The sequence below is a fragment of the Hemibagrus wyckioides genome, linkage group LG18 (assembly GCF_019097595.1).
Source record: "Hemibagrus wyckioides isolate EC202008001 linkage group LG18, SWU_Hwy_1.0, whole genome shotgun sequence".
NCBI classification, from domain to species: Eukaryota; Metazoa; Chordata; class Actinopteri; order Siluriformes; family Bagridae; genus Hemibagrus; species Hemibagrus wyckioides.
This window is the reverse complement of record NC_080727.1, coordinates 21,663,190-21,669,189: the sequence shown is the minus strand read 5'-3', so window position 1 is coordinate 21,669,189 and position 6,000 is coordinate 21,663,190. Positions and strand designations below refer to the sequence as shown.

Below are 6,000 nucleotides of genomic sequence, written 5' to 3'. Positions count from 1 at the left end.
CTGCTAGGGGGCGTTGGTAGCTCAAGTAGTTAAGGCTCTGGGTCGTTGACCGGAAGATCAGTGTTCAAAGCCCAGCACTGCCAAGCTGCTACTGTTGGGGCCCTTGAGCAAGTCCCTTAACCCACCCTGCTCCAGGGGTGCTGTATCATGGCTGACCCTGCGCACTGACCCCAACTCCCAAGGATGGGATATGCAAAGAAAGAATTTCACTGTGATGTAATGTGTATGTGACAAATAAAGGCTACTTAACTTAAGCTGAATAATTCATATTATTTGCTTGGAACTCATGCATGGTTCCCCATGATGGACAAGTGTCCCATCCAAAGTGTATTCCCACCTTGTGTTCCTGGGATATCTTCCACAACTATTACTAGGACAAGTATTTATTGTCTGTTAAACGAGTGAATAGAATTGTGTAGCACTAATTCAGAAAACCAGCTAGCAAAGATTGTGATATGCTACTAGTTTGATCCAGCTTGGACAGTGTTTCGGCATCTGCTAGCTGGTTAGACTATCTAGACTAATGTTTCCAGCATGAGGATCGTAGCCGAACTGTACTCTCTATTTGGTAAAGTATGCTAGGTTGGACAGCGCGTGCCGCAGTGGTCTTGGTTAGCTCGGCGGGATCGCGCTGCGCGCTGATTGGACAGCTGCTCGGCTGACCGCGCCCTCATTCTCGCTCCCACACAGCGCTGCGGGTTAAGGGCGCGAGCGGCGCGCGGGAACGGCAACCAGGCTCCGCTCCGGCTCTTCACACACACACACACACACACACGGAGGCAGGTGGAGCAGCTTTGCCACAGAGACAACCCCTGGAAGGAAAAGGAAAAAGGGGGGAGAAAAAAAAAGCGTCTGTGGAGTCTATACGGCGTGGATATTAAACAAAGAACGTCCTCAGCTGGTTCTCGAGGTGACACCGCTGCACGACGAGCAGGTAACAGACCGAGCTTTTGTCGTAGTATGTTTGGAGAGACGCTGGAACTGAGAGACATGGCGTTGAGGCGAAAACGGGAGCTTTCACTGGGTTTGCGGTTACAGTTTATATCTCAGGCTTTTATTTTCCGATATCTGCGTGTCGACGGTGTAACATTTCTTATAATAATAATAATAATAATGATAATAATAATAATAACAATGTAGCCTGTGCGCCGATTCTTGTCGGAAGTAGTGTTTACAATGTAGCAGAAACAAGTTCATTTGATTTAAACGATGCCGAGGCATGTGGCTGGATTTCCTTCCCAAAAGCCTGCTAAGTACCCAAGCGCGCGCATCTTCCTGAGTTTCATATACACCTGATATACAACTCACCTGACCGAATCAGTGTGTCAAATGATAAATGATTCACCCGTCGATATGAGTCTATATTTTGGGAGGGATTTTGGCATTGACGTGTTTGTCGCCATGCTGAGAAATCCCCCTCCCTGTTTCTTTTTTTTTTCTCATCCGCCCACTATTCTCTTATCGTTTGGTAGGTAAACTGTCAGATGTTAGAAAAGGAAGTCTCTCTCTCTCTCTCTTTTCTTTCTCCTTACAGCATCTGTTGTCTGCTGAGTGCTTTCCATGCACTGAACCCGTAATTAACTGCATCACCAACTGCTGCGTGGTGGCCAGTTGGGAGGAAGTGCTAGAGAGACACTTTCATGGGTTTCTTGTCCATCCCCTTCTCTTTTCTCTACCCTTTCTTAAATACTAACACACTTACCTTCCTAGAGATGAGCTCGGAGCAGGATTTTTTTTTTGTTGCATAAATAAATCATTTATTTGTCTTCACCTCACTCCGTGCAAGCTTCATCGCTAGATCCTAACACCTCATCTAGCTGATAGCCAAAAGCGGCGCTTCACTCTGTTGGTCTGGTTCATTTATTTTCCCACTGGACAAAATGTTTGATTATTATTCATTCCTCCAGTAGATAGGGTCATAAAGAGCATAGCATGTGATGCAAATATGTTTTCATTCTTGGTATAATGAAGATTAAATGGATCCTAGCCAGCAGGAAATGATGGCGGTAATGGAATCCGCTCCTTTTGAACGTGTCGGGGGTTTTGCAAGCGGTTCCTCGCACTGTACACCCAATCCATGAAACTTTCATGAGCATTTTAAATGGAGGTTCAGAAAAGGAAAAAATCAAACGGTCTTCCACTCTGAGAAGGATCAATTATTAATTTAGGCACGCCACAATGTGGACGATGAAATATCACATGTGGCTTGACCTGGGTGGCAGCGGGGCTGAGAAGTGTGTGTTCATCCACTCATTGCACATGCCTGCTGGTGATGATAGTTCTCCATGGATGTTATATCAGAGACTGGGAAAAATAGGAGTCATAATTTCACATAATCGTATCTATATATAAATCCATAATACAATAACCCATAATTTAGGGTTGATTTATATAGATCAAGTTTAAACATTAGATTTGACAGATTAATCATAACATATTGGTTATTAATAGAGACCCTATGATTTAAAATACAAACTAGAAACTGCTGCTACAGAAGGATTCAGGTATTCAGATTTAAAGCTAAAGTTTCAGTTCTGACTGTCATATATAAACGTACAGCCTTATGTAACTAAGTTTACTAACACCTACACATGACTATGGACATCAGTATAATCAGCATCTTATAGATCAACAGCATCTTCTGCTGCTGGAACAAAAATGTTCAGTAGACAAACATGACTAAAAATGATTAGGATTACCTAGACTTCAAGTGAGTGAAATAACACATTTGTAATATTTTGCATTGTTTATTTCAAATAGTTGTTACAATGGTGTATAATTTAGCGACAATCACTTTCTGAATAAACTGAATTCGTCGATTCAATTCTAATTTCTGTTGCACTTTTTTAAGGACTACATCTTCACTCGTCCACATAATTCACATCAGTATACCTGGGCAAAATGTGCAGCATTATTTTACTCTGATTCCTGGCTTCAGTCTGCAATTATTTTGCACGTGTCCACAAAGCAAACAAAAAACGCCAATTAAGGTTTCCTTGATTAAACTGATTAGACGCCGATGCACGCGCAGATCAATGGATGCCGATTAAAAGAGGTCATGAGGTTCCTGTGGAGTTCACATGAGATAAAATGGTTTATTTCTTTTGCGTACGCTCAGAAAACAAAGTTGAAATGAATTAATATAGTAAATTATAGCATGTTGTGTAATGTAATTAGGGCGATTATAGTAATCTATTTCTTTGATTAATGATTTGTTGGGCTGTTTTTAAAATATAGGCCTACTAAATACAACGGTGATACCATATTGCTGATATTTTCATCAGTTAATCTGTGAGCGTGAGAACATTGTCGAGTCAACTAAATGAGACACTCAACCTTACTCAAGGTGACTGGATTCTGGAAGTTTTAGTTGTGAATTTTTTTAGCAACTAAATGTCTAGAGTCCACAGACTTGCACAATATTGACCAGACAAAATCAAAGTAATGGTAAAATAAATCTTGCTAATTGAAACACTTCAATGTTTAATTATTGTTTCTTGCAGTGTTTGCATGAGGTGAATAATTTTTGGATTGTGGAAGCTGCCTGTTATAGTATTCAATACTTGGAATCTGTGAATCGACTTTTTTGGGCTCTGATAAGTAACCTCGTAAAAGAAAAGAATAATAATGTAGGTTTAATTTATTTTTTTTTATTAAGTGGATTTTACTTAATTTAACTTAGATTTACAAATCTGGTCATTTTTTTAAAAGTTCATTTTAAAAGTAAATAAAAAATACCAAGCTTTATTTGATTTTTTTCTCATTATCCCCTCAGTTTGGTCACCTGCCTGTTCTAATTCACTAACCAGTTCTCCCATATCATAAAACAGCTACTAACTGGGGAATGTGAAGTCTAACACATGCTTCTTCTGAGACATGTGAAGCCAGCCATCTGCATCTTTTCAGTCTGTTGCCCATGCTGCGTCAGTGTAACACATGCTGACAAAAGTGCTATCTGTCCTCTTCCACATACCTGAGCTCACAAACTCCCACGATTGGCTGCTATTACTGTGATTAATAGCTGAGAGCGAGAGCTGTCCCTCACATCCAAACAGCATGCCCAGTTTTGCTCTCTGGACTGGATTGAAACTTGTGAATTCTGTGTGTCACGCTGTTATGTTAGCAGCAATGAATCAGGCTCGAGCTTTCTCAGGAATTTGCTGATTTGCATCACCATTTTCACTGAACGCTGAATACATTAAACACTGTGTACCATACTGACACCATTTTAAAGAGGTACTTCATCTCACCATATTGGTGTCAGTCCAGTATAGTGACCCATTTTCAGCACTGATTTTAGGATGTTTTAATGAGACCGTGTTCTGGATGAGTGGACTCACTTAAGGCAGAGCTGAAATGGGTTTATTTAGCTAAATTAGAAGCAGCAAGGACATTATATTTATTTCCACTTGCACCACCTACATAGCAAAGCCGAGTGTTTTCATCTCTTAGGAGCCATATTCCTGTTCAAGCTTCTTTATGCATTGTTGTTGAGGTTTGGCTAACAATACTGTAGAGCTACAGTCTGAAAAACTTTGCATAGGGCTTTGCTTTAACTCCTTAACCTTCTTAACAGCTAAGTCTAGAAGTGATGGAAACTGAAAATCTAGCTCAGCATATATTGACTTCTCCCCTTCATCCAGACATAGCTGTTTTATAGCTATTGGTAAAAAAAGGAAAATGCCATATAGTTCTAATGCAGAAATGTCTTGAAAACAATGAAAGGCTAAGTGGAACAGCTAAAATTGTCAATGTGTGAGCTCTGCTTCTAAATGTTTGGCCAAATGAATGACAAAAGAGGCCCTTTGATACCTTTTGATATCATGATATGAAGATTTGGGGAGTGCCCGTGTAAAATCAGCCCTGATTTTATTTGTGATGTCACACTCTGCAGTAGGGATTAATAGCTTATAAGATATAAGAAAGGAGCCACTCATGGCTTCATCTAATCTACTAGGTTTAAATGATGTCAGATGTATACAAAACAGCTTTAACTCTGCTGCCTGTTTTATCTGTTTACCAATGTGAAGAGATTTGATTTGTTTTCCCAACAGGGGGGCTCACACCCTTCCCATTTTGCATCACCCTGCTAACCAGCAGCCAAATTCAGAATTGCCATAGTCTACACACAGAAATCCAACCATGTCCTGACTAATCTTATAGACTATAGACAATATAAAAAGTAGTGATGTTATGGCCCAGAACTATTTTGTACTTTGAATACATTTTACATTTTGTGTATATAGAATATTTAATTTATATATTTTTTTATATTTTTAAGTACATTTTGTACATTTGTATATATAGATTATTTCATTTATTTTTCTTTCATATTTCATTTATTTTAATTTTTCCTTATAATCTGAAATCTGGCAAAAGAATTTTCTTTGGGATTAATTAAAGTTCTATCTTATCTTATCTTATCTTATCTTATCTTATCTTATCTTATCTTATCTTATCTTATCTTATCTTATCTTATCTTACAGAATAATATACAGTAGCATAGTACAGAAAAGATTAGGATAAAATAGTACAGAATACATTACAATAGAATAGAATAGAAAAGAACACATTTGAATACAATGGAGTTGTTTTAGTGAGTCTGTGTGATAAATGTCTATGGCTAGATAGTTTCCTATTTAGTCTTTATAGCCAATGTTACAAAAGCCACATTTCAGTATCTGATTAGTGCCACTGAGCTCAGAGCTAGAATCTGCCAAAAGCAAGCATGGAGGAGTGTGTTAGAGGGGAGTCCCCACAACACTTTGACACAAGCATCAGCAGGGCTACAATTTGAGGAACTAGTACCTAAAACGAGGTACTTCTTTCAGTTGGATTTAGTTTGGTCATAACAAATCAGACTCTGACCAGAAAACACTGATTTGTAAGGTATGCCACAGACCAGTCCCCACTTCAGAATGGAACATGACAAACCTCTTCTATCACCTACAGACAAATCATCAAACAATTGCAAAGCAAGTCACAAAAATACGAGCTACA

At 39.0% G+C, this 6,000-nt stretch overlaps 1 protein-coding gene across 8 annotated transcripts in view; it reads left to right on the top strand.

Annotated features, from left to right (window-relative positions):
• The first annotated feature begins 694 nt into the window (after positions 1–694).
• The window catches only part of nrxn2a (neurexin 2a), a 359,408-nt gene continuing 354,102 nt past the window's right edge, over positions 695–6,000 (top strand). For 5 of the 8 annotated variants that reach the window (XM_058415326.1, XM_058415325.1, XM_058415324.1 and 2 more), the window contains exon 1: positions 699–934. The gene's annotated coding sequence lies outside the window, so the exon portion shown is untranslated. Of the gene's footprint in view, positions 935–6,000 lie in introns of all 8 variants that reach the window. The other 3 variants (XM_058415329.1, XM_058415328.1, XM_058415327.1) reach the window with 3 other exon arrangements.